This window comes from Melozone crissalis, unplaced genomic scaffold, assembly GCF_028551555.1.
Source record: "Melozone crissalis strain CALT ecotype California unplaced genomic scaffold, PUWL_Pcris_2 ptg000016l_1, whole genome shotgun sequence".
In the NCBI taxonomy this organism is placed as follows: Eukaryota; Metazoa; Chordata; class Aves; order Passeriformes; family Passerellidae; genus Melozone; species Melozone crissalis.
In genome coordinates, this window is record NW_026535794.1 from 5,079,822 (window position 1) to 5,107,111 (window position 27,290).

The 27,290-nt window shown below is 48.4% G+C and overlaps 1 protein-coding gene across 2 annotated transcripts in view; it reads right to left on the reverse strand.

The window, feature by feature from the left end:
* Window positions 1-19,997, reverse strand: part of LOC128935555 (mitogen-activated protein kinase kinase kinase 3-like) — an 80,928-nt gene extending 60,931 nt beyond the window's left edge. For both annotated transcript variants that reach the window (XM_054273973.1, XM_054273972.1), the window contains exon 1: window positions 19,911-19,997. The gene's annotated coding sequence lies outside the window, so the exon portion shown is untranslated. The remainder of the gene's footprint in view (window positions 1-19,910) is intronic.
* Between the last annotated feature and the right edge of the window lie 7,293 nt (window positions 19,998-27,290).

The following is a 27,290-nucleotide window of genomic DNA, read 5'->3' on the forward strand; positions in this document are numbered from 1 at the left end:
GATTTTTCATAAAAACAAGGCTTCTTCTTTCCATTTTGGGCAATGACACCCCAAAACTGCTCAAGAATCTTTCTCACAGCCCCTGCTGCTGGGAGAAGAGATCTGTTTTCAAAATCCATCGTGCTCAGTGGAGATTCCTTCAGTCAGTGACCCAGCCAGGGCAGCTGCACTCGACAGACAAATCCCCTGAGCCATCCTGTTCCTTCCAGCACAATGTGTACTGACAAGGAGAGGTTTGGAACCTGCCTGAGTCCTGCTGTTACCATCCATGACAGCCCTTTGAAGAAGCCACTGAGATCTTAAAACAAATCCTCTTCTCAGAAATTACTTTTTATAAGCAAAATGTTCCAGACAGCACACTCCATCCAGTACGTTATCACAGAGAGGTTTGGGTAGGAAAGGATCTGAAAGATCTTCTGGTTCCAACCCCCTGCCATGGGCAGGGACACTTTCCACTATTCCAAGTTGCTCCAAGCCCTGTCCAGTCTGGCCTTGGACATTTCCAGGGATTCCAGGATTCTCTGGGGAACCTGTGCCAGGGCCTCCTCACCTTCACAGGAGAGAATTTCGTCCTAACACCCAATCTAAATGTCCCCTCCTTCAGTTTAAGACCATTCCCCCTTGTCCATGTAAGAAGTCCCTCTTCAGCTCTCTTGTAGCCCCTTTGGGTACTGGTATTTTTCTCAGTCCCTTTTCCTCCTTTGCAGTAATGTATACTGTCAAATTAAATAGCTTTGATTTTCCATACAGATCTCAAACCTCTGGAACAATAAAACAAAGAAGCAAATCAAAAGGATTAGAAAGGACTCTTCTATCAGCAAAGGTCAGACACCATAGCCCCATCAGCTCAGAGTTAATCTATTTTACATGTAACAGACAGCTCAAGCAAAGCAAGTGTCCAGAGAACACACACGTTCCCCACCTGTTTGGGTTTTTATTTTTATCAAGGCCTGCACAGAACTGTGTCTACAGAACTCATATTTTTACAGAGAAACTTGTGGAGATGAACCAATCTGCAGACACCCTGATCACGCCCCAAAGCCCACCTCAGCCCCTCTGTGCCTAAATCAAAGTTTTCAAATTGGGCACTGAAGTGACCAAGTCTAAAGGATCCTCAGCTCCCCAGATGAGGCTGAGCCAGGATTATTCACACACAGCCCTGCCTGTGAGGATGAAGATCTGCACCTAGGGGAGAGCACTGTCCTGCATCATTTTCCCTTCCACAGAGCAAAATCCTGTGCTCAGACTGTTCTCTGTGCACTTCTAAATCAGAGGGAAACCCTGATTACACCTACAGAAACCCTTTGATGCCAATGAACATTCCCCTCCAAGTGAACACAGCAAAGGGAAGGTATTTCTACATATAAAATAACAACCAATGCAGAAGAATGTTGTCATTTCTTCCTCCTGCAGGTTTTTGTTGCCTTATTTTTGTCCTTCTCCTCAAATGACCAAAGATTTTGTGGGAGGGAAATTAAAGCAAAGTTGTGTATCTGGAAAAGTGAAGCTCCAGGCCTCTTGCTTCCATGTTACTGGGAAAAACAGGAAAGAGAATGAGCAGAAACCAAAAAGGAGGAATAGATAGTAAAACCTTCAGGTGAAATAAGCCATCACAAAAGTGTTTGTCTCAGAAAAAAAATATTTCCTGGGAAAAACAATTGAGAGCAAATCATGTGGTATCAGAAACAAGGAGTCTCCATGAATGGAGCTTTACACCAGAGAGCTGCAAAGCCAAGGCTGTGCCATGGGGAGCCTGGCCTGAGAGCTGGAACCTGCACCAGGGACTGGGATTCCAAGGTCTTTCACAGCTGTTTTGGCCAATTAACTTTTAAAACATACTTTACTTCTACTTTTCTACCAACAACTAATTATTTCTCTATCATGCAACATCTACATTGCAGCTCTCCCCAACTAATCATTCTATACCACTAACACAACAGAAAATAGAGTAAATAAAAAGGAAAAAAAACCACCAAACAACACCCAAAAATCTTCCATTTTGTCTTCTATCTACTTCCATACAAAAACCCCAAATGCTAAATTGTTCACCCTGTAATAAACTATACTATTATCTATTTTACGCACTTATCAATTCCAATTCATCTCAAAGCCTTAGAAGCCCTCTCCATAAACAAAAGTTAAAAGCAATGTTTCCTTAAAAATGAAGGCTTATCAAAACAAACAGAGAAATATTCTCTATGCCCTAAGTTCCAACATGTATCAACTGCATAACCAACCTCATGGCTGATCCAACATCCTCCAACAGGGATTTTAACACTAAGGGACCAAGCTCTGGATGGGGAAGGAGGGAGATTATTGTATTTGTGGGGTGCCCCATGGCAGGAAGGAAGGATGAATCTGACTCGATGTTCTCAGAAGGCTTATTATTTTAAGATACTATACTATATTAAAGAATACTACACTAAACTATAGTATATATATATAATGCATATATATAGCTGTTGACATATATATTGCAAGAGTTCTATTGTCATTACATTGCAAGGGTTCCACATTGCCAGAGTTTTGTGCCTCCTTGATGTTTCTTGTAGGCAGCTCCTCCAGGCACTGACTCTTCCTTGTCCTCACAGCAGCCAACTGGCTCCAGTTCCCCCCAATCCACTCTTTTATAACACTCCTTTTATTGGCTACAGCTGTGGCCTGTTAACATCAGGCCTGCTCCTAATCCTTAATAATCGACCCAGCTGCAACTCTTTAGGGGGTAAGATTACTTTCTATACCACCTTCATTTACCCATACTGTATCCCCCTACATATAGTCATACTATAATATATATATATATATATATATATATATATATATATTTATTTCATTATTATCTTTTTAACCTTCTGTAAGTGTCCTTTCAGGATACTTACAGAAAGCCAAAAAGAAGATAGATAGGAAGTATAGGATAAAGGATACTTACAGAAAGGTACTTACAGAAAGCATACTTACAGAAGGCTATAAAGATAATAATGAAAACTCCTGACTCTTTGCAGAGTCCTGGCACAGCTTGGCCCTGATTGGCCAAAGAGTCAAAACAACTCACAGCAGAATCCAATGGAACAATCACCTGTGGGTAAACAATCTCCAAACACATTCCACATGAGTACAACACAGGAGAAGCAAATGAGATAAGAATCGTTTTCCTTTTCTCTGAGGCTTCTCAGCTTCCCAGGAGAAAAATCCTGGGTGAAGAGATTTTTTAGAGAATGTGAATGTGACAGTAGATCCATCCCATGGCCTTGGCCTGGCATCATGGGCTTTGAAGCCACTGTGCCAACTCCCAGCCTCACCCCAGCCCATCTCTGACCCACCCTCTCTGCCTTGCACAGAGGATGGAGAACACACCCGGCCATGCCAGGAGCGTCCCCCAGCCCCTGAAATGCAGCATTTCCCCCCAGCCTGCAGGGATCAATAGTCCCTGGCAGCCATCCCCCTGCACAGCTTCTCTTTAACGAGCACAGCCTCTCCCCTGCAGCCTGCCTGGCTTTTATTGATCCCAGCCTGACTTTCTGATCGACTGCAAAGCCCAGGGCTCAGGAATAATTGACCACTCTCTGCTCTCTCAGCAGCCACCTGGTTGATTTGCTGCTTCTCTGTGGGCAAGAAGCACAACCTCCACACCACATGGAGAGACCAGGACCCCAACAACCACCACAAATTTTGGCAGGTCCTTTCCTTGTTCATGCCACTCTTCTTCACATGTTCTAAGTGCTCACTTAGAGGGGAATGTTCATTGGCATCAGAGGGTTTCTGTAGGCATAGCTGGCATCAGGGTTTCCCTCTGATTTATAAATACACAGAGAAGTGCCTGAGGACAGGATTTTGCCCTGTGGGAGGGAAAATGATGCAGGACAGTGCTCTCCCCTAGGTGCAGATCTTCATCCTCACAGGCAGAGCTGTGTGTGAATAATCCTGGCTCAGCCTCATCTGGCGAGCTGAGAATCCTTTAGACTTGGTCACTCCAGTGCCCAATTTGAAAACTTTGATTTAGGCACAGAGGGGCTGAGGTGGGCTTTGGGGTGTGATCAGGGTGTCTGCAAATTTGTTCCTCTCCACAAGTTGCTGGGGGAGGAGGTTCTGCCATGCAGCTCTGGATTGAGGAATCTCCAGTGGGAGAAGGCAGAGCTCAGTGAGGGCTCAGTGGCAAGCAAAGATTAAAAGCCAGCTGTGATTTTAGGCAGAAGGAGCAGGCTCTGCACAGCCCCAGGACTGAGCTGCCCCCATGAGCTGCTGGCTCATGCCTGCCATCAGTGGGGTGGTGATGGGGTTATGAAACAAGCACGTGGGGCAGCTTCCACAGAGGCTTTATTCTCATCCTCTGAACTTGCAGTATCACATGAACTCAAGTGCCCTTGCCTTCACAGTAAAAAATGAGCCACCAACAGAGCAGGAACCTGACTGTGAGCACACAGCCATGGGCTCACAGAACCTCACAGCCTGCAGAGCACACACTGCCCAAAGCTCAGAGCCCTCAGGGCCTCCCAGATCTGCCCTGCCTCTCCTGCCAGCCCTTCCCCACCCAAATTTCCCAAAGCTGTGGTTGTGCAGAGCCTGAGCACAGCCTTTGCCTGCTGCAGTTCACACATTGCAGCAGAGTTGCCCAAGCTGTGCCATCACCCAGTGCTCCCCCAGTGCAAGGCAGCAGCTTCCTATGGCTGCACTCACTCTGCTTCATTCCCCAAGCCTGGTGGAGGGAAGGAAGGATGATGACACAGAGGAAAAGCTGGGTCTTGCCTCTAAACCCAGCTCAGGGCATTGCAGAAGTCGAGACAGAGAGCATGACAGCTCACCAGGGCCAAGAGCAGACTGCAGGGGAGGCAGTGGGATGAGTAATTTCCTCTCCTGCCACGTCCAGCCTGGTGTGGAGCAATGGAAAGTCACAAATGTGGGCATTCTGTCCAGCTCAGAGAAAGTCTGACCTGGGGACTTTCAGAAAAGAGAAGCCCATCACCCTTGAGGGACCATGAGCCATCAGGGCAGCTGTGCAACACCTCTGAACTGGCAGAGCAGCTGCTCAAAAATCAGGTCACTTATTAGGCACAGTGGGGAAGCAGACAACTCCTTTTAGAAGAAAGCTCTGGAGAAACACAGCTCAGCTCAATATTGATTCCCACGGCTCCGTTACAGACAGACAGAATTAATTTCCAGGATGGAAAGAAACATATGCCTGTGTATCAAAACAAAATACAGAAGCCTTTCCAGTCCTCTGGCTGCATTTCAATGCAAACCAGAAGGCTGTCATGATAGAGAGATTTCAGTTTTCTAATTAATTCTCCCTTCTGAGAGTTTAATGCTGCTAATTGATGAAGAGAGGTGGTGTCCAGACAGTGCTTGCAATTCCTTTTTACATCTTTAGGCCAAGTTCTCTCTAAATTAAATAATAATAAGGCAGATTTGTTCCCTGTGTGCACTGTGCCCTGCTCCAGCTCCCTCCTCCCTAGGAGATGTCTGGTGGAGGAGGGAAGGGAGGCAAAGCCCATGTCAGAGCTCTTTACAAGTGCTGGAAGTTTTCCTGGAAAACGTCATCTGTGATACTGTCACTTCCACAGGACAAGCCAAGAGAAAGAGCAGTGGTGCCAGGGACACTGCCTGTACCATGAAACACTCTCCATGGACCTGGGAGAGCTTCTCCCCCTGCCACAGAGCAACTGCTCAGCCAAGAGATGTCCCATAACGCTTCCAAAACCCACACAAAATGTACCATGGTGTCAGGAAATGGATCTGCAGAACAGCCCCAACCAAGTGCCACCAGCAGCAACAAGATGTCACAGGTGCAGAGGAAGGTTGGCTGCTCACCTGCAGCACAGAACAGGTCTCATCCTTAACCCTAAATGTTGATCTCACACTGGTGTTGACCTCTGGAGCCAGCAAAGTGATCCTAAGAGCAAAAGCCAGCACAGCCTCAGTAGGAGAAGGAAGCTCAGCACATGCCTGGATAGGAAATTCCTGCTCCCATTCCCTACAGGGGCACATGCTCCAGTCCCTCCCTAATCAGAATTTGTCCCTTTGCTCTCCACACTCAGCAATTCCAACCCCAGCGCTCCGAGCTGCGTTTGGGGAATGAGAAATAAAACCCAGCCCACGTTCACCGTGCTGTGGTTACCAAGCAGTGACAAACCAAGCAATGCTGATGGTCCCCAAGCTCTGGGCTGACACTCCAGCACTGCTCTGCTTGTCATGGCAATAGCATTTCCACCTGCACCTCTCTGACACCTCCTCTGGGAGCCTCTGCTGTAGATCATGGCCAGCAGAGCCCAGGCCAGCTGTGCAGAGGTCCAGCTGGCTGACCTCTCCTTTCCAAAAGGCTTCTATTTTTTTCCCCCTTTATTATTATTAGTTTTCAAGCCACCTACTCCATCATAAATATCAAGTAAAATTAGCTTATTCCTAGAATGCTATAAAAAGACAAGCTCATGCCTGCACAAACTGACAACAAGTTAAGGAGAAGGCTCCAAATATGCCAAAAACATCAAGTCAAGAGCTTTTTGCCCTTTTAGTACAAAATCCTATTGCTGCAAGCAACAATTGCAGCTGTGCAGGTTGAGTCATGTGTGTGCAGAGTTGGGTGCCTGCTGCTCCTCCTCAGTGCCCTGAGCAAACCCCTCCTGTCTCCCCTATTAATAAATACACACCAGGTGGATGAGATGATCTCACAGGACCTTTTCCATCTCTTTTCTGCTTAGTCACAGCATAAATATCTCCCAGGTTGTAGAGGAACACGCTGGCTCTGCCTGCCTGTGGTGGGAGAGCTGCCCTCTGAGGATGCTTTGTTTGCCAGATGTTCACAGAATCCCAGAATGGCTCTGCTGGGAAGGGAGCTCTGGAGATCTCCCAGTGCTGAGGGAGGCTCACCTGGAGCAGGTTGCACGTCCAGGCAGGTTTTGAATACCTCCAGAGGCAGCTAACAGGGCTTACCCAAGGGAACTTACACAACAGGGGACTTGCATGAGCCTGGTTCTCACCTTCAGAGAGCTCCGAGGCACCCAAGCAAGTCCCCCAATTCCTGTCCCACAGGAACCTCATTTTTGTATCATTTTTGTACTATCAGAACACTGCTCTGAGCTCTCAAGCCTGCTCCTGTCCAAGATGGAAAACCATTTCATTTATTTTTGCAAAAGGCAGGTTGGCAAGAGCACAGACAACAAATATCCTGTAACAGATTGTCAGAAAAAAGCTCAAAAACCCCAACCACCCCAAAAAGGGAAATGCAAAGAACCAAAGGGTTTGGGGAGAAGAGGCTCCAATGCATTTTAGGTGTTTAAGTTTACAAGGCAATTTCCATTGGCATTGATTCATGCCACAACAGCAGCAAGGCTCTCTCTTGGTTCTAAAATGCCTGAAGAGTACAAGGCTTCCACAAGAGACACAACCCAGAGAGCACCTGAGAGCCTCAAAGCCACAGATCTGTGAATTTCACCATGCAAGGAGAAAAATATTTCACTACATCAACCATAAAAAAGACCCCACACCATTAAGAAAAAAAGACCCACAAAAACCAACCACAAAAAAACAACAACCAAAAAAAACCCAAAAAAACCCCCAGAAACAAAACCAAACAAAACCCAACAAAAACAAACAAACAAACAAAAAAAAAACCAACAAAAAAACCAAACAAAAAACAAATAAATAAAATCCCACAACAACAAAAAACCTACCAAAAGCCACACAGCCCAAATATCTCTTGCAACAAGATGGACACCAAGGGATGGGGCAGCTGGGAGTAGAAGGTTTTGCTTCATTTTCTGCTGAACAATGGGATAACCCTGAGCATTGCAAATTCTCACAGGATTCTGTGTTTTTCATAAGAACCTTGTTCCTGGAGTCACATGATTACATCAGAATCCACACTTCCCCTTTTTTTTTTTGTTAAAAAGAAGTATTTGCAGATGTCAAAAGCCGAAGGAGTGTAAGTCATGTCTAAAATGCTCAAACATGGAGGAATAGAAAAATCTGCTTTAAAAGAAATAAATCTGTATTTTTTTTGGAGGAAAGAATGTGATCTAAAATTCCTTTTCACCAACACTATACACTGGAAATGTTAGACTGGACAGGGAATGACTTAATTTTGGAGGGAGGTAGGTTCCTTCAACACCTCCATCTGTAAATTAGAGACCAAAAAACACAGTTTTGATAGCAACACTGCCTAGAAATTAAGCAGCCCCTTTGGGGGTTGGGGTAGGAAAGCCAGTACCCTGATACTGGCTTTCCTAGTCAAAAGAACATTATGCACTGGGGGACAATACCAAGGCACAGCAGTTTGAAAAACAATAAAATAATAATACAGCAGAACATCTTTCCAAATTTTGTTCCCACTTCTTTTATCCAGTACCAAGCAGGGTAAAACCATGGAATTCAGCTATGCCAGCTCACCTGCTGGCATTCCCTGCTCACCAAACCCACCAGGTTCACAGCTGCTGGTGGATCTTGCCCAGCAGAAATTCACCTGATGGTAAAAATTAGTCTATAAATAAGGACTTGACTGTGACAGTGTTCACAGGGGTCCCAGGATGAGGGAAGAGACAAGGATCTGACTCCATGTTTCAGAAGGCTTGATTTATTATTTTATGATATATATTATATTCAAACTATACTAAAAGAATAGAAGAAAGGATTTCATCAGAAGGCTAGCTAAGAATAGAAAAAGAAAGAATGAATAAAAAAGGCTTGTGGCTCAGACAGAGTCTGAGCCAGCTGACTGTGACTGGCCATTAATTAGAAACAACCACATGAGACCAATCACAGATGCACCTGTTGCATTCCACAGCAGCAGATAATCAATGTTTACATTTTGTTCCTGAGGCCTCTCAGCTTCTCAGGAGGGAAAATCCTAAGGAAAGGATTTTTCAGAAAATATCATGGCTACACTTGACCTTCTGAAAAAGGCTGTGCTGGATCTCACAGAGCTCATCCCGTGGTCTTGCTGGGCCTGGGCCAGTGCCACCGTGGCACTACAGGCCCCTGGGCTGCAGCTGCCCACCAGTTCAGAAAAATAAACTTTGGCCACATGTTCAAATACTCCTCACGAGCACCACAAAGAGCAGAAGAGCTCAGGTCACATTTATTTCCTATTTTTGCGTGGAACAAAACAATTAAGACCTAGAACCGTGACTAGGCCACGCATTAAATACATGCATATAAATAATATAAATAATTACATACATTAAATATCCATGGAAAAAAGAGGGTAAAGACTACTTTTTTTTGTTAAATCAGTGGTTTTTATCCATTCTGTACAAACTAACTAGCAAAGCTGCAGAGAAATTCAGAGGTGGAGGAGAACACGAGGGGCCTGAGCAGTTGTGGGGCTCACAGCAGCTCCTGGCACAGGGTGCTTGGGCAGGCAGCAGCCCCGAGCCAAGCCCTGGGGTGGCTCCATCACCTCCCTGCAGCTCAGCTTGCCATTCCTCGAGCTCCAGGGCTTTGCTTTTTGTCAGCTTTTCACACAGAAGCAGGGTAGCTCCTCCTGCTTGCTGGGCACAGAGCAAGGGAAGCTCAGAGCAAGTGTGAAAATTGTGTATTTTATGATTGGCTTTTTGCAAATGTTACAATGAATATTATATGTGTTATGTTAGAAGGTTATGCTGTATTAATTCTCTTAAGTAGTGTGTTAAATATAGTTTTAGGTTATAACAAAATGTTAAAATAGAAACTGTGCTATGTAAGAGACTTTTTAAAGAAAGGACTTGCACTGAGACAGCAGCCACAGGATACCTGAATCTTTCAGAGAAAGAGAATTAATTGCTCCATTATCAGGAGAAATGAACTTCTTCCCACCTTGCTCAGCCCTCAAGATGCCATCAGGATTCAGAGGAAGAAGTTGACACTGACCAGACAGAATCCTGCGTTTGAATGGAATTTATACGTCATGTATGAGATGTATGAATATACAACAGGTTATTCTTTTTAAGGGTTAATCCTTTGTTAATGTGTGTCCTTTTCCAGGCTTGTGCTGCCCAGAAGAAGGTACCCGGACTGTCTGTAACTCTTTGTTTCTGTTATCTCATATTGTCCTAATCCAAATTATTATTACTCTAATTATATTACTATTTTTATAACCATTTCATTACTATTAAACTTTTAGAATTTTAAAAACAAGTGATTGGAGTTTTTCACAGCAAGGAAAGCTCCTAGGAATGGAAGCTCAGAGCAAGGGGAGCTCCTGGCACAGCTCTGGGTTCCAGGGAAGGAGCCCAAACCTGTTCAGTCACATTGTTCTGCTCAGCCCTGGCCCAGGGCTGGGCCATGGAGCTGCTGCTGTTCCCAGCACGGATCTGCAGCTCCAGCCCTGAGCACACCAGGACGCCCTTCTGCCTGCCCTGGCTGCAGAACCAACCCCAGCCAAGCTCCAGCACTGACCATGCCCAGCACTAGAGGCTGGTTCACAGCTATCAGATTCTGCACCAAACCCTGGCTCCTGCCAGCCCTGCAAAGGATGGGCACACCAAACCCACAGCACCGCAAATCGCCCTATCCAAACAATTCTGCCTGCTCAGGATTTCCCCTCCCTTCTCTCTGTCTGCTCTCAGGCGCCTGCAAAGGGTGGCTGGGCTTGGGAAGCGTGAAAAATGCATATTTTATTATTGACTTTTTGCAAATATTCAAATGAATATAATATGTGCTGTGTTAGAAAGTTATGCTGTATTAATTCTCTTAAGTAGTGTGCTAAATATATACTTTTAGGTTATAACTATAGGTTAAACCTATAGTTTAGGTTTAAAATGTTAAAATAGAAACGATGCTATGTAGGATACTTTTTGTTAAAGAAAGTACTCACAGTGAGATAGCAGTCACAGGATACTTAAATCTTTCAGAGAAAGAGAATTTTTTGCCCTATTATCAGGAGAAATTAACTTCTTCCCACCTTGCTCGGGCAGGATGATGCCATTAGGATTCAGAGGAAGAAGCTGACACTGACCAGACAGAATCCTGTGTTTGAATGGAATTTATGCATCATGTATGAGATGTATGAATAGGCAACAGTTTATTGTTTTATTCCTGCCAGCCCTGCAAAGGATGGGCACACCAAACCCACAGCACCACAAATCTCCCTATCCAAACAATCCTGCCTGCCCAGGATTTCCCCTCCCTTCTCTCTGCCTGCTCTCAGGTGCCTGCAGACAGTGGCTGGGCTGGGCAAGGATTACACAGAGGCTGCTGCAGCCTTGCTGCAGAGGTGTCAGAGCACCTGGGGACCTCCTGCCCTCTGAAGCTGTCACAGGGCTCTGATTCTCTTCTGGTTAATGTTTATCTTGCTGCACTTGGCTCTCAAGGATGCCTGCGCTGCTGCCTTTGAACCACACAGGAAAAACACAGAAAGTGAATCCAGGGCCTACACATAAATAAATAAATAAATATTTTTTTAAAATAATAATCAGATTAACCAAACATTAAAACACCTCTTGGTAAGACTCTGCTCTGCTGCATCATCAAAGTCCCCTATTTGAGCAAACATAGCCAAAAAAAAAAACCAAAAAAGATGAAATTAATGAAATTACAGTTTAGTTTGTAGAATTTCCTCTCTACCTCCTTCTCCTTCCCCAGAAAGATTTGCTCTAAAAGGAAAATACCACTCATCATGTTTCTATCCTTGCGTATTTAAGAGGAGAACCGCAGCCTACAGCTCTGAAATATTATTAGCACCTTTCCCCTTTTTACACCAAACCACAACTAAATGAAACATGCTACAAAAACCAAACAGACATGGAAGTTACAGGTCCTTTTTCTTTCTTTTTTTCATCCCCTTTTTAAAATGAAGTACTTTCTGAGCCCAGCTCTGAAAACCAGATCACACATACAAAGAAACGAGTTTGGAAATCCCCCTCCCTCCACCCCCACTGCTATGTGCTAAGGAAACCAGATGCCCAGAGCCAGCCAAAAAATGATCTCAGCCATTCTTAAGAGAGCCTACAGTGCATTTTCATGAGTCATGGAAAGCAACAACTCGTTGCTTTGGTAATGCTAGGTAAGCAACTGGTCACCCATCCCCAAGCAGACCTGCAGCAGTAAGTCACAGAGCAGCCCCTGTCCTGACAGATTACATCAGAGACAGCCCCAAAACAGAGCTCTGCAGCAAGGGACCTTGCAGGAGCTTTTATGGGACACAAATTGTGTCCCAGGAAAGCATTTAGCACAGCCTTCAGCAGCCAGGATCCCCCATGGTCCTGACCTGGGGTGTTGTCAGTGCTCCACGCTCAGGGAAGCAGGGATTAGCAAGAATCCTCTTAGGGCTGGAGACACTCCTGACATAGGGGGTGATGTCCTAGAGCCCTTTAACCATTCCTGTCCAAGGTTTTGGAAATCCAGCCCAAGACGGGTCAGGGAGGTGGTCAGATCTCCATGCACCAAGGGGAGATCCTGTTCGACACACCCCATGTTCTTCCACAGACATTTCCCAATTTTATCAGCTCCTGGTGATTCCCACAGTAACAACAGCCTGGGAAGCTCCCACAGGGGTGAGACACCTTGCAGGAGCTTTTATGGGACATAAATTGTGTCCCAGGAAAGCATTTAGCACAGCCTTCAGCAGCCAGGTTCCTCCATGGTGCTGACCTGGGGTGTTGCCAGTGCTCCACACTCGGGGCAGGCAGAGAGGAAGCAGGAAAGAGAGGGAAGCAGGGATTAGCAAGAATCCTCTTTGGGCTGGAGACACTCCTGAACATGGCCATGAAGGTGGTGATGTCCCAGAGACCTTCAGCCATTCCTGTCCAAGGTTTTGGAAATCCAGCCCAAGACGGGTCAGGGAGGAGGTCAGATCCCCATGCACCAAGGGGAGATCCTGCTCAACGCACCCCATGTTCTTCCACAGACACTTCCACAGACAATTTCATCAGCTCCTGGTGATTCCCACAGCAACAACAGCCTGGGAAGCTCCCACAGGGGTGAGACACCAAGCTGCACCTCTCTGGCAACACCTGGCCTGAAAGGCAAATTAATTTCTCAACGTGAACCAGGTACAGGAAGCCTTGCTCCATCTCATCAAACCTCAGGGCACCACACCAGCTCCCTGGGACAGCCCCACTGGGCTCCTGAAAGGGAAGCTCTCCAGCACAGGATTTCCTGGACAAAGACTAAGACCAGAACTAACTCATTCTCATCCAGAGATGAAGAGAGTCATAAATCTTCAGCACCTTTTGTGCTGAGTCCAAAAGCCAATTGTGAAAACACATCCTCAGCCCTTACAGGCTCACACCAGATTTTATTCACACCTGTAATGCTGGAGGTGAAGTTGCTGAAATATTGGAATAATTAAACAAACATTTTCTCCATTTTTCTACATCATCAGCCAGGTGTTTTGTGCATGTCTTTGACATTTCAGCTGCTCAGGAAGGGCACTGTGGACAGTCTCAACAACACCAATCCAAACAAAAATATGCAAAAATGGGCATGGCTCCCTCAAATCCTTCATTTCAGCCATGTCACAAGAGGAGCGAGCAGACCTCAGCCTAGGCCACCAGAGAAGCAGATCTGGCCAGCAAAGCCCCCAGGAGCCATCCCAGCAGGACAGCAGTGGGACAGAGCCCACTCAGTGCTGTGGCTCCCCACCCAGGGAGCCCTGATGGTCCCTGCCAGCCCCAACACCCAGCAGATGCCAGCAGATGCCAGCAGGGCTTCCCTTGGCTGCCTCTAACAGGGCAGGAGCAGCTCCTGGGCCTTAACAGGAGCCAAGGGCAGAGTTTTCCAGTGCAAAGCCAAGAAATTAACCTGGCAGGATTTGTCTCACCATGATCTCTACCAAGACATCACTCAGCAGGAACACAGGGAGAGCACTAAAATGATTCTTTTCCCAAACATTTTCCCTCTGGCACAGCACAGCTCAGCTCAGGAGCAGCTCAAATACATCCTGCAACAACATCCAGAGCTGGACCTTGACCCTTTCAGTAAAACCAATGATGTAATAAGCTAAGCACAGCTCTGTTTATCTCTTTTACTTGCTACCAGCACCAACCAAAGAAAAATAACTGGAATATCTTGCATATTTCTCTAATGACTCTTGCTATTCTGTTAGCACCAGCCCAGAGGGACTGAGACCAAGGAGCAGCAAAGCAGTGGTTTATTAACCACGAGGTGCTGAGGTTTCCCAAAAGCCACTCTCCAAGAGGAAATCAGCAGAAGGATTCCAGTAGAATAAACCAAAGCTGCAGTTTTGGGCTGAAAGGCAAGCAGAAGGCTTTGAGGGTGCAGTATGAACACTTCCCACCAGCAAGGAAAGCTCTCCAGGAGCTTGGCCCAGCCTGGTATGTTAATTGAAGGATGCTTCATCAAACAAGCCCTGCTCCACAGCTCCACACTACACTGATGCAACAAAAGGAAGCCTAAATCTCTGATTTGAGGTACTGGTTATTCATCACTTGCACACTCCCAAACCTCTCTGTCCCACAGACACAGCTCCCACACCTCTCTCCAGCGACACACTCCCACAGCATGGTGATTCCAGGGTTATCACCCCTCTGTGGCTAACACTATCATCAGCCCCCATCTGCATCAGCCAGCTGTAGATAACAGCGTTATCAGCTGCCCTCGGCAATGACACTGCACTGACCCTGCAAAAGGGGGACAATTCCCCCAGGGCACTCCCCAGGCAGGGACAGAGAGGAAGAGGAGAGAGGCTGAGAGGAAGAGGGTATTTGAGAGAGTTTCTCTGTGTGCATTTTCACCTGTTCTGCCCTGTGATAACAAATCTCACCCTCACACCTTCTCCTCAAACAACCCTTCCTCATCAATCACTGCCCCATGCAGGGGATGTCCCAACCCTTAAATTTATATCTGGGCAAGATCTCACTGTTATTAAGAGCTGGTGAGAGCCAAATGTGCCCATCGCTCTGTGTCCCCCACCATTCTGCAGAACCCTCATGGCTTGGGATAGAGCATCCCTGTGGCCACCTTGCACAGTAAAAGGTGCAGACAGCTCACCGTGAAAAATTTAAGATCTGCTAAATTCTTCTGGGCTCTTATTTACTGTGGATGGCACTGCACTATTTCCAGTTCACAACTAGACTGTGATGATTTGACTTCTGCTCTAAAAGGGAAATACCACTCATCATGTTTCTATCCTTGCTTATTTAAGAGGAGAACCGCAGCCTACAGCTCTGTAATATTAAAAGCCCCAAAACAAGAGTTTGCAGCACAAAAGTACTGAGCAATCTGAGTAATCCACCATCCCCATCACAAGGAACTTCCATGCACATCCATAGAATTGTTCAATTGAAGGGGATCTACAGTGATCACCCAGACCTGACCACTTAAGGACTGCAGGACAAGGACAGACCTCAACAAGGACAGGCCTCATCAGATGTGCCAAAGCAGCAGCATCTTCCTCTGACCCTCAGCACCAGTTCAGCACAGGGTTCACTCTTACACACAATAGCTGTGCTAAGGACAGTCATCTGCAAAGTTTTCACTATTTCCTTGGGGATTTGGGAGCACCTGAAGGCCACTGTGCAGGACACACTTGCAGGTGCACAACACAAACACAACCATAAGGAAACAGGAGCACTCAAAGCATTGCAGGGGCCACAGAGCACTGATGGATTCAAGGCGTTCCTACCTCCATCACAAAGGCTTCTTATCTCACAAATTACTTTCCCAAAGCAACGGTACAAAGTCTTTTCCTCCATGTGAATCACCCAGCTATCAATCAGATGACTTTCTGTCACTTGGCCACGCGAGTACTGCAGAGCGCCTCCAACCCACCCACCCAGGGCTGGATTTTTCCAAGCAATTTGGTGTTTAATCTCCACCTGAAGCCTTGAGCCACCCTCCCAACCCCCAGGAGCTGGCCTGAGCACGGGTGTTTGCACAGCAGCCCACGCAGGAGCCGGGCCAGCTCCTTCCAGGATCCGCTGGAGCCGCCGGGCACGGTGCGCGGTGCCAGCCGGACTTTGGCCCGGGCACCTCCTGAGCCAGGCCTGGCTCGGCTCCACCCTGCTCCTACAGCTCCTTCTCTGCCTGGGCTGCACTCCCCAGAGGGCAGAGGATAAAATCACACAGGCTCGTGCAGAAGTGATGATTAGTTCAGCATAAAATGGTGGCCGGCCTGGGGTTTGACTCAGGAGAGCAGAACCAGCCATGGATTCTCATTAATTCTGAGCCACTTCATCTCCACTGATATTTATATTAAAAAAAGGTGTTTGGGGAAGGCATCTGGGAGCTGAACCCCCTCTTCTAGAGGTTACAGGTGTACCTTTCACTTTTGACCTCTAAATGACTCAGAAAGCCCAGGTCAAACCCTCTGGGCTCCCTTCACAGACATTCCAGGTGTCCTGGGAACAGGAGCTGGCACCTGAGACCAGACACGCAATGCTGTGTCCCCATCCCTGGTCACAGAAACAGGAATGTAGAGCTGCAAGGGTCCCCATCACGGGCCAGGCTGATGCTGCTTCTTCCACCATCCAAGCCCTGTGGCTCCAGGGGAAGATCCTGGCACAAATCCCCACTGCCAAAACAAAGCAGGGAGCCAGGTACCCCCTGCCTGCAGCCCCTACAGAGTGCTCTTCCCGTGCTCCTCATGCCCATGCAACAGGTCTGCTGCAGGGAACAGCTCCCCAGGGCCTTTAAAGAGCAAGGCATTGGTTTTTAAAGGAGATCTTAGCTTTTAATTTGTGTCATTAAAGATGAACTGAGACAGACTGGTTGGATCATAGAATTGTTAAGGCAGGAAAAGACCTCTGACATCATTGAGTCCAATCATTAACTCAGCACTGCCAAACCCACCTCTAAACCACATCCCCAAGTGCCACATCCACACTGTTTTTGCACACTTCCAGGGATGGTGATTCCACCACTTCCCTGGGCAGCCTGTGCCAATGCCTGACCACCCTTGGGATTTGGGCACCAGCAGCATTTTAGTGACTAACATGAAAATTACTTGGCTAGAGCAGATCAGAACTGCAGGGACAGACAGGAAACAAACAGAAATGTCCCCATATCCACACTCCTGCATGCTCACCTGCACCTTCACAGACAGAAAACCCCTTATCTTCCCTGTCTGATGCTCACCACAGCACTGACCACATCAGATGACGGCTCATGCCACATGGGATAGGGGCCAGCCTGCAGAGACAGTGTGGTTCAGGCACAGCTGAGATGACATTCACCACCTCTGCATCTCACACTGCACTCAGCAAAGGCAGAAAAGGTGCCAGAAAGAAAGGGCTGAACCGCCCAGGCCTGTGGGAAAGGGGACCTGCTCCTTGGAGGGACTCACCAAAAACATCTGGTCACCCATTTCCCCTTGTGGAGCTTAAATATCTAAATAAATGAAGCCTGGGGATTGAGGGTGAACCTGCCAGGTTCAGTATCAGTGGGCCATCTATAGCTTTCCCCCCTGTCTGGGGAAATAATAAAAATATTTAAATCCATATTCCACTTGTTATGGCTCCACACTGCATTTCCCACCTTCCCAGTGCACAGCTGACATTCTGCACATTTGTGTGCACACTGTGCTTGGCCTGTGCTCTGTGCAAAGAGGGGAGTGGAAGGGACTGAGCCCAGCAGCCTCCTGCCACTGTCAGGCATCAGTGAGCACCATCCCTGTAGGAGCCAGCCTGGAAAATGCTCGGCCACCTCCTGTGAAGGGCTGGCAGGTGCAGCACAGGACAGGGACATGCATGCCGTCTCAGGATCTAAGGAGTCCAGAGATTTGCAGAGGGATGAAATGTGCTTCCTTAGGCCAGGTGAACTGCACAGCTTAAACTGGAGTTGAATCTTTTTCTTAATTTTCTTTCAGATGATTCCCTCAGTCTGGAGACCCGAGGCAGACTCCAAGCAATCACTGCCTCTTTTCTTCTACGTGCACTCCAAAGCCAGCCTGCCTTCCCCGAGCAGTCTAATAAAAGATATCCCTTCTTACAGCAAAGCCTGACTCACTTCCCTCCAGCCTCGACCAGCAGGTCCCCGACAGCAGGGCCAGATCCAGCAGAGCAGAGGATGCTGCCAGCCCTCGCGCTCGTTCCCACGTCCATCTGGGAGCACATCGCTCTCCATGCTGCAGCAGCACACTCCATCCCACGGCTCTGCCAGGGAGCCAGACACACCATGGCAGCCTCACCAGGCGTCTTCCCAACGGGAAGATTCTCAGAGCATCAAGTCCAAGCTGCAGGAGAAAAATCCCGAAGCATCAGGGAGCAGCAGGAATGTTCCGGACGGGACGGAGCCGCTCCTCTGGCCGCCGCAGCCGCTGGGTTTTCGCGCCGGAGTCGCTTCGTCTGGGTGAAAATCCAGACCACATCTCTCTCTGTGTGAGAACACTTCCCTCACAGGCTCTGAGAGCCTCCATAAAAATAAATGCCTTGCCCATCAGCACACGTTGACATGGCAGAGCTGCGGGCTCCTGGTGGAGATTAAGGAGCCGTGGAAAAAACTGTGGCACCAAAACGTGTATAAAAGGTATAAAAGGTTCTTTACATCCACATCCCACCAGGCTGGCAGCCCATCCAGCCTCGCGTCCTGCCTCAACAGAGGAGCTTTTACAAGCTGCACAACCTTCCTAGGGCAAAGGCTGTGCCCAGCTGTGGAGGTCTGCCCTGATCAGCAGGAGCCCCGGGAAACCTTGAATCCCTGTTTATAATTAATGTCAAGTTAGGGGTTCTGGAAATTGGACCATCTGACACAGGCAGAGCAAAGCCCCAAATGCAACTGATCTCATGCACACCTGAGGAGCCGCTCCCCAGAGCTGCACTCCATGCACAAATCCTGCACAGAGCTACGTCAAACTGCACATACCAGACTGCAAATAAATCCAGAAGGTGTCACAGAAAGAAATTCCCCCCAACCATTCACCCTCACCAAGAAGTGAAATTGCTTGACCCTAGAAATCCCTGATCACTTAAGCCCTGCACAAATCCCAAGCTTCCAAATCCCAAGTGAGCCAGGTGGTTTTGGTTCATGCACCAGCAACACATGCAAGACCCTTCCCCAAACCAGGAGCAGGTCCACTCCCAAAAACGACTGGATTACAAAACAGGAATTGAAGAGGAGGATAAAGGCAGCAGCCGAGGGAGAAGCCTCTCTCCGGGCTGTGTCAAGGCCAGCAAGATCCGTACTTGGCCACCGTGCAGGACCTGCCCGGCGGGTGCCCGGCTCCCAGCTCTGCTCCGCTCCTCCGGCACAGCCGCGCAGGGCAGGGGTTCGGTGCGGCAGCACAAATCCTTCCTGAGCATCATCCCGGCTCGCGGCACAGCCCCCCGGCAGCCGCTCGCTCCGTCCGGGTGGAAATCCAGCCTTCCCAGAAATCCAGCTCTCTCAGAAATTCATCTTTCCCAGCTCCGCCGGCCGCTCGCACCACGCGGGTCCGCGCTTCGGGGAGCCTTCCTCCCCGCGCTCATCCCATCCTCACCGCTCCGGACAGACGGTGCAGGGAGAGCTCTGCAGGAGAGCGAGGGATGGCCAAGAACCCCCGCACCTCCCTGGATGCTTTCCAGGGAGCCGGCACCCAAGCGACCGCATCCCGAAACCGCTGGCTCCACACGCCAGTGCATCCCAAAACGGGTACTGGAGTCTGATCCCGGCGCTCGCTGTCAGCAGCTGCAGCTGGGACAGGCACCCAGGCGACAACCTGGGGACAACAGCGACCCGAGAGCAGCAGCACCAGGCGGGGGTGTGCGGGGAGCCCCAGGGAAGGACAGCCCTTCAATCCGCTCCGCACCCACGGACACGGCCACCCGTGCTGGGGAGCACCCTTGGGAACCCCCCCACGGCTCCCCAAACACGGCCGCAGGGACAAGCTCCCACCTGGCTCGACCAGAAAGGAAGGAAGAAAAACCCACGGAAGCCAGACCCGGCTGCAAAACTCTCGGTCGCCGCTGCAGACAGTAAAATAATTAAAAGAACGAAACTATTCACGGCGGCTCGGAGCCAGCGCCCGCGGAAAGAGGGGGTGAGGACGGACGGACGGACGGACTTACCGGGGTCACCCGCGGAGGGACATGCGCGGCCACCCGGGGCTGGTGTCACCGCGTCGGGTCCCAGCGGCTGGCGCGGCTCCGAACGGCTCCGCTCGGCTCGGCTGGAGCTCGGCTGGGGCGGCGCACAAAAGCGGGAGGAAGCGGTGACGCGCGGAGCCGCCGCGGCCAATGGGACGGGCACGGGGGCGGACCGGCCCCGCCAGGCACCAACCGAGCGAGCCGGGCCGGGCCCTGCCCCGCCGCTGGGGGGCGACACTCGGGGCGCCGAGACCCGGGGCAGCTCCAAACCCGGGGCAACTCCAACCCCCGCGGCGGGTCCGAAAGCTGGGGCAGCTCCAAACCCGGGGGCAACTCCGATCCCCAGGGCAGCTCCAAAACCCGGGGCAACCCCGACCCTGCGGCGGCTCCGAAACACGGGGAGCTCCGAAACCCTGGGGCAACTCCGAACCCTGGGGCAGCTCCCAAACTCTGGGGCAACTCCAACCCCCGGGGAGCTCCGAAACCCCGGTGCAACTCCGACACCTGGGTGCAACCCCGATCCCCGCGGTGGCTCCGAAACCCAGCGCGGTTCCGAGCCCAGGGACGGTTCCGAGCCCTGCGGAGCTCCGCACCTCGCGTTGGTTCCGATCCGCGGTGCAGTTGCGGCCCCGCAGCCCTGATGCCCCGTCCCGCAGCCCCGCTCGGTGCCGGTGGTGCTTCCCTGGCCCTGCAGGTGGGATTGGCCCCGGTGAGAGTCGAGGTGAGCTCTGAGACACGGGGCAGCTCCGACCCTCGGGGCCGCTCGAACGGCTCGGACACCCGGGGCAGCTCCGACCCTCGGGGCCGCTCCAGCCCCTGGACACAGCTCCAGCTCGGACACCCGGATCAGTTCCGACCCCCGGGCTGACTCCCAGCCCGGACGATGCCCCATCCCTCAGCCCCCCTCAGTCCAGGTGCAGTTTCCCGTGCTCCCGCAGGTCATGTCAGCCCTGGTGAGACACCTGGTGGGATCCCCGGCTGTGCTTTCCAGAAGGATGGAGTGCAACCTCTGCGCTCCAGCTGAGGTTCTCCTACCTTCTGGAAAAACGGGGCTGGGTGCGAGCTGTGCTACCTAGGGCTGACACAAAAAAAAAAAATCAGGAGATGTTCTGGGATGAGGCTTCATCAGCTGGAATGAAGATGGTGGTGTCTTGCTGCAGCAGGGTAGCCTTCTGCAGGGCCCAGCTTTCTCCACACAGCTGGGATGCGCAGGAATTGCTCTGATAACTTGATTTGGGTTTGCCTCTTTGGGGCAATAAAGTCAAACTGAGCCATAGTTAAGACCAAAGACTGTTCCTGAGTCACAGCTTGCTTTCCAGAAAAGCTCAGGGCTCCCTGGGCAGTTCCCTGGGAAGGTAGAGAAGGCTCTGGGCTGTTCTGATCTACACCCACTGTCCCAAATCTCTTTTGTGTGTCCAAGTTCCCTTGGGCTCGACTCTCTGCGTGCAAGAAGCCAACAATGGCATAGAAGCAAAATTACCCCTAAAAAGGGCCAAGGAGAGGCTGAAAACCAGATGGAAGTGGGAGCTGAGTTATGTACCAGATATCCCTCAGACTGGTGGGAAAGAGAGAAAATTCATGCAGACAATGGAAAAAGTATGTAAGAATATTTCTCTGATTATTTCCTTGTTTCCCCATTTAGTAAATGTGTTATGGAGAGGAAGAGGAACAAAGTAAATGCAAGATTTTGGTGGGGGAGAGAAAAAAAAAATGGGCTGGATGCTAAAACCAGCCCCATTCCCCTCAAGTTTTTAAGGAGTTACTGCTGCAAGAAGGTTTGAGCCATTGCCTATAAAGGCAATAGAAACCCCAACCAGGGACCCCTCCTGAGAGATTCAGATCTCACATCCTTGTATACAATCGCGTGACCTATGAATAAAATCCATAGAAACCGGTTCTGTATATCCCAAATAACTGCACATGGCTCCAGCCCAAACCTCTCCGGCTTCCCTCACTCCATAAATGATTTTACTAGGGCCAGAAGTGATCTTGATGTAATTGAATAGGTTTCACTCTTTTCTCTCTCCCTCCCCCTGCCCAGAATATTTGTGCAGCTTACAGAGACACGTCCTGGGGGACTGAGCTGTTGCTGGAAGGAACCTCTGACTCCAGCTTGCCTCATCCATTCGGGAAGCAGCGTGAGTGCAGCCTAAGCCACCTGGCTTCGGGAAGGAGGGTGCTTTTCTCTGCACCTTCTCTCTGACTCTTAACAGCTTTTAATAAAATTCTGGCAACTTGGCACATTTGAGAAGTTGGCTGTTGCCCATCAGGGGTGTATGTCATGAATTCTTGTTCTGCAGATGCCTTTCTGGAATAAATCACATGTGTTTACCTTGGGAACCAGGCACAGGACCCCAGGACTTGAGGTTCAAGTATTACAAGGCACTAAAGTGACAAGCAGCTCCTTTAAAAGCACCTGGTTTTAATGGGAATTTATTCTGCACACCCCAATTACTGCTGAAAGCTGTAATTCCTCAAGTATCTCTTCTTCCCTGAATGTGTTTGGTGGGCCAGGAGTCCTGCTAGGGGGATTTCAATTCTAGGGTGTCCTGAACAATACAAGGATCCTGCTGTGTGTCAGGGCTGTTTCCACGGATGTCAGCAGCTCTCTGCTGATGGGTGTGCTGAGAACCTGCCCCTGGGTTCTGCCAGCTCCAGTCGCTCTTGGAAACAATTCCAAAGCCTGGAGGAAGGATGGGCAGAGGTGTGTGGTTGTGTGCAGAGTTCCAGGTGTTCTACAGATGCTGGCTGCCAGTTTCTGGATGGGAGGGAACATCTGTTGTCATTAAAGTGCAAGAGTTCTATTGCCATTACATTACAAGGGTTCCACATTGCCAGAGTTTTGTGCCTCCTTGATGTTTCTTGTAGGCAGCTCCTCCAGGCACTGACTCTTCCTTGTCCTCACAGCAGCCAACTGACTCCAGTTCCCCCCAATCCACTCTTTTATAACACACTTCTTATTATTGGCTACAGGTGTGGCCTGTTAAAATCAGGCCTGCTCCTAATCCTTAATAATTGGCTGAGCTGCAACTCTATAGGGCGTAAGATTACTTTCTATACTATCTTTATTTACTTATGTTCTATCCCCCTACAATTCCCCTTTTTTCTTTTAACTACAGAGTTGCAGCATTTCTAGAAGCACATGTTCAAATAAATTAACATTATGACACATTCATATATTTCATTCAGAACCAATAGATATTAAATGTTCAGACACCATGTTATAGTACAAATATATATATATTTCTGAGTGTTGGTTCAGTTTTGCAGCTTTTCTCAGTTTATCTTCAAAATCTTTTATACTCATATTTAACAAACATTAATAGCTGAAATTGATATATTTTACCAACAGTTTGGTGTTCAAGTCCTTTTCCCTGAATCCACGGGGTTATATGGTCAAATCCTGTCGTGGCTCTGCACAGTGACATTAAACAGGCATGGGCTGCTCTGTGTCCCTGAGGTGTGGCTCACCTTGTACCCACTGAGCCAAACTCTCCCTTCTTTTCCAAAACACTGCCCAAACTGCCACCAGGACACTTTCCTTGGTGTCACCATGATATTTTCTGAAAAATCCTGGCAGAGATATTTTTCAGAAAATATCGTGGTGACACCTTGGTCCATGCTGTCCCAGTGAATGAGATGAAAACCACACCACACATAAAATCTACAGATGGGTATTCTTAGCTGACTGGTTGAATAGGTTTCACTCTTTTAAATGAAAAGAGTGTAAGAGTGTTCACTCCAATAGAAAGAGTAAATGTTAGGTGGATATGAAGGCCTATTTCATCCTGATAGCAGCTTCAGTGAAAAGTCTAATGGCACAAGTGGGTAATAGTGAGCTATAAGAAAAGCTGATGGTTCACCCACAGATCAAGAACTTTGCAAATCACAGCCCCAGGCTTGTTCTATTTATGCTTCTCCTTTAATGACGTAAGCATTAGTATTTGCTGTGAGGAGAAAAATGGGAAGATATTTGGCTTTTACCTAACTGCTGCTATTTTGGGCTGTGTTAGGGTTCCTGCAGGAAGTGAACACAGGTCCCAGAGCACTGACCCAATTCTCCTGTGACTAAGTATGCTCCATCTAACCTGAAATTCTCCAATGCCTTCTGTTTGATATAATATCCTTTCTTGCTTCCTGCCCTGAACAGCAGCATAAAGCTCTTGTCTGCCAGGCCAACCTGGCTGAGAATGGGGGCTGAAATCATTCCTATACTTAGTTCCCAAACTGTACAGGAGTGATGCCACCTCAGGGTACAGAAAAGGAATCAGTTACTTACTCAGAGATTGTGAGCTGCTCCTCAGCTGAAGGCTGGAGCTGGGGATGGGGCTGAGGAGATGTCAGCACATAAATCCAAGCCTGTGATGCCAAAACCTCTGCATGGCAGCACCTGGGCTTGGCAGATCTGCATCAGCTGCAGCTCCTCCTCACCAAAAATGAGTTGCAGGTCTGCTGTTTGCTGCAGAAAAGCAGGTGGGAAAGGAGGCTTGGAGCTCTCCTGTGTCCCTCTTATTGTTAGAACCCATAGAAAAGCCACATTTATTTTGCTTAAATATTTCCTACGTGTTCTGAGCGAACTGGGGACTGCCTGATAGACAAACCTGGCACAAACCACACATGTCAGCATTCCTAAGGGTTTTATGCAGAGGTTTTCTGGGGACAAACATTTGGGGATGGCATTTCATCTCTACTCTGCTTCTGTTTCACTGTCACAATGTCATGGAGGGGTTGAGAAGGGTGAGAGCTGGGTTCAGCTCTCAGTTGCTGTGGGGCCACACATTTCCCAGCCACTTTTCTCTGCATCTCCTCTTGCATGAAATGCTCCCTGGATGAGATGATCACCTGCTCTGCAGGGCAGATGCCAAAATATGCTGTATGAAAACTCTCACAGGCAGGTAAGAGCAAGAAGTGATCTCCTGATGGGTTTTGAAACCTCTCCTCTTCCATGGCAGGAAATGTTTTTCACATAAAGCCTCCTGTCCACACAACAAATTAACCTTGTGGTTGGTAGCTTGAGTTTAGGTTTTGGGATGAGGATGAAATCCTCAAATGCCAGACTCAATATATGGAATATTTCTAGGATCCACTCCAGCACAAAAGGTAGGTGGCAGCAGCAGGCACTGTATTTTAAAAGGAAAGTCCTGCCCTTGAAGACAAAATGCTCAGTGCCCATCCTGGAGGAGAGGGTTCAGGGCATGAAAACCCAGGAGCAAGGAGCCACTTTCCATGCCCTGCCATCCCTCAAACACTTGAAAATTCTGCAACATCCCTTCTTGAGGGGTTGGGAAGGCGCTCCATGGGGGGGTCAGAGCAAACAGATGCCCCCAGCCCTCTCTGTGTCCCTCCACCTGCTTGGACACAGCTGCCTGAGAGGGATTTCAGATCTTCCAAAGCAAAGGCTGAAGGCTGCGTGTGACACACAGAGGAAGCAGCTTGCAGCAGCCAGCAGTGTCAATCAAGCAAAAAGAACAGGTTTAAACTCATATTTCTTCAAAGCTGGGTGTGACTTACACTGAGATTGAGTTGTGTGGATGATTTTTTTTTTTTCATGGTAGTCATAACATGCACTTTCGTAGCTGAATGTAAATTTCCACAGCGCCTCTGTTCCATGACTCACCTTCTCTGCCCAAACAGAGGGAAAAACATCTCCAAAACTGACAGAGTGAAAGTGAAGAGGGTCTGATTTCTGGGTAGGTTGTTAAGGAAATGTTGTTGGAGGGCATTTTTCTGTGAAGCTTTTTCACATGTGGGTCGTGCTTGGAACTTATGTTAACCAAACCAAAATGAGCTGCATTTGCAAGGTGACTCTGTCACACTGCTGAAAAGTGTGAAGCTGGAAGAATTAGCCCTGCTTATCTGCAAGCAGGCTCAGTTTAAACTTCCTCAGGTAAGGTCAGAACTGTTCCAGAATATTTATGGGCTCATCTGGCACCTGAATATTGTAGAAAATCACACAAGAAATAACATCCTTGTGGCATTTGCAGCTGAGACTGCAGGAAAGCAAAAAATCGCAGTGGACATCCTGTGTTTCCCCAGAAACTTCAGAAAAAACCTTGAGACTTTCCCTGGAAAGAACCAAGATTGTCCACCCTGCAAGTGGCTTTTCTTGAGTAGAGTGTAAGGAACAAGAGCAGGACTGAGAGAACATGGCCCAGACATGGATATGGGCATGTGTCTCCAGACTGTCCTGCTCTTTGTCCCCACTGATAATAGGATTGTGTTCCTTGAGAATATGACCCTGTTTCTCTAATCTGTCTCATGATTTGAAAGATAACCAATCTACAGGGGTGTAGCCCGTAATAATCACTGGATTTTGGCTGCCTTTTTGATTGGTATTTTGCACTACTTACTGTACTATTGCCAGGAGCTTTTCAGGAATATTTGTGCTCCTGCAGCTGAAAGGGGATCATGTATGAGGGATCATGTATGAGCAGCCATCGAGCCCCAGTTTCTTTGTGTTTCTTCTCACTTACCCACATGGAGCTGGATTTCAGGTGCCAGAAATCAAAGGAAGGATTGAGTGATTTACTGCAAGTGGGATCTCTCCCATTTGCCACGCAGTTATCTGCACGCACCAAGTGGAAACCTCCAGTTTTTCCTTTACATCTGTCACGAGGGGGGAAGAAATCACTGAAACAATCAAAACCTGGCTGTTTACACATGTTTTGTTTCACAAACGGACTTGTATAGAAAGTTGCAGCGCTGCTGCACAGACAGCTCCCATAAATCTCTTATCACAGAAGCCATATGTCCTCATTTCCTCATCTGCGGTGAAACACAAGCGGTGGCGCTCTGATAATTAGGAAGCTGGAGGTAAAGCACTCAGCATCCAGCAGGAGCAAAGTGGATGTGGGTGAAGGTTGCAAAACACAAAGCAGAGCAGCTTGGGTTCAAGTTGTGCCACTCATCTGCACAACTTTCCATTGCGCGCCCGCCGCTCGCGTGGTTGCAAACCAGTTCCTCCATGGAGGGCACACTGAGATGTGGAAATCTATGAAATCAAAGGGTTTTTGAGAAAGCTGCAAAAAAGCAAACCTCAAAAACAGCAGAACTGTAATTAGAGCTAAGCAGTAGCCATAAAATAAGTCAGCAAAAGAATGATGTAAAAAAATAAAAAAGACAAATGGAATGATGATCTGTGTATTAATGCTTGTCTAAAATAACTCCTTAAGCTGCAAAAAAGTATATCTAGAGAAATATTAAGAAGTTTTAAGCTTAATAATAGAGCTCTGTGCATTGTGTTTTAAGGCTTACAAGCAGGTATTGTATTCAAAATAAGCAAGCATTGCTTTAACCAAAAGTACATGCGCTTATAGTGATTAAGTAGAACTACTGTGAATGTGCTTGTGCTTTGTGTGATTA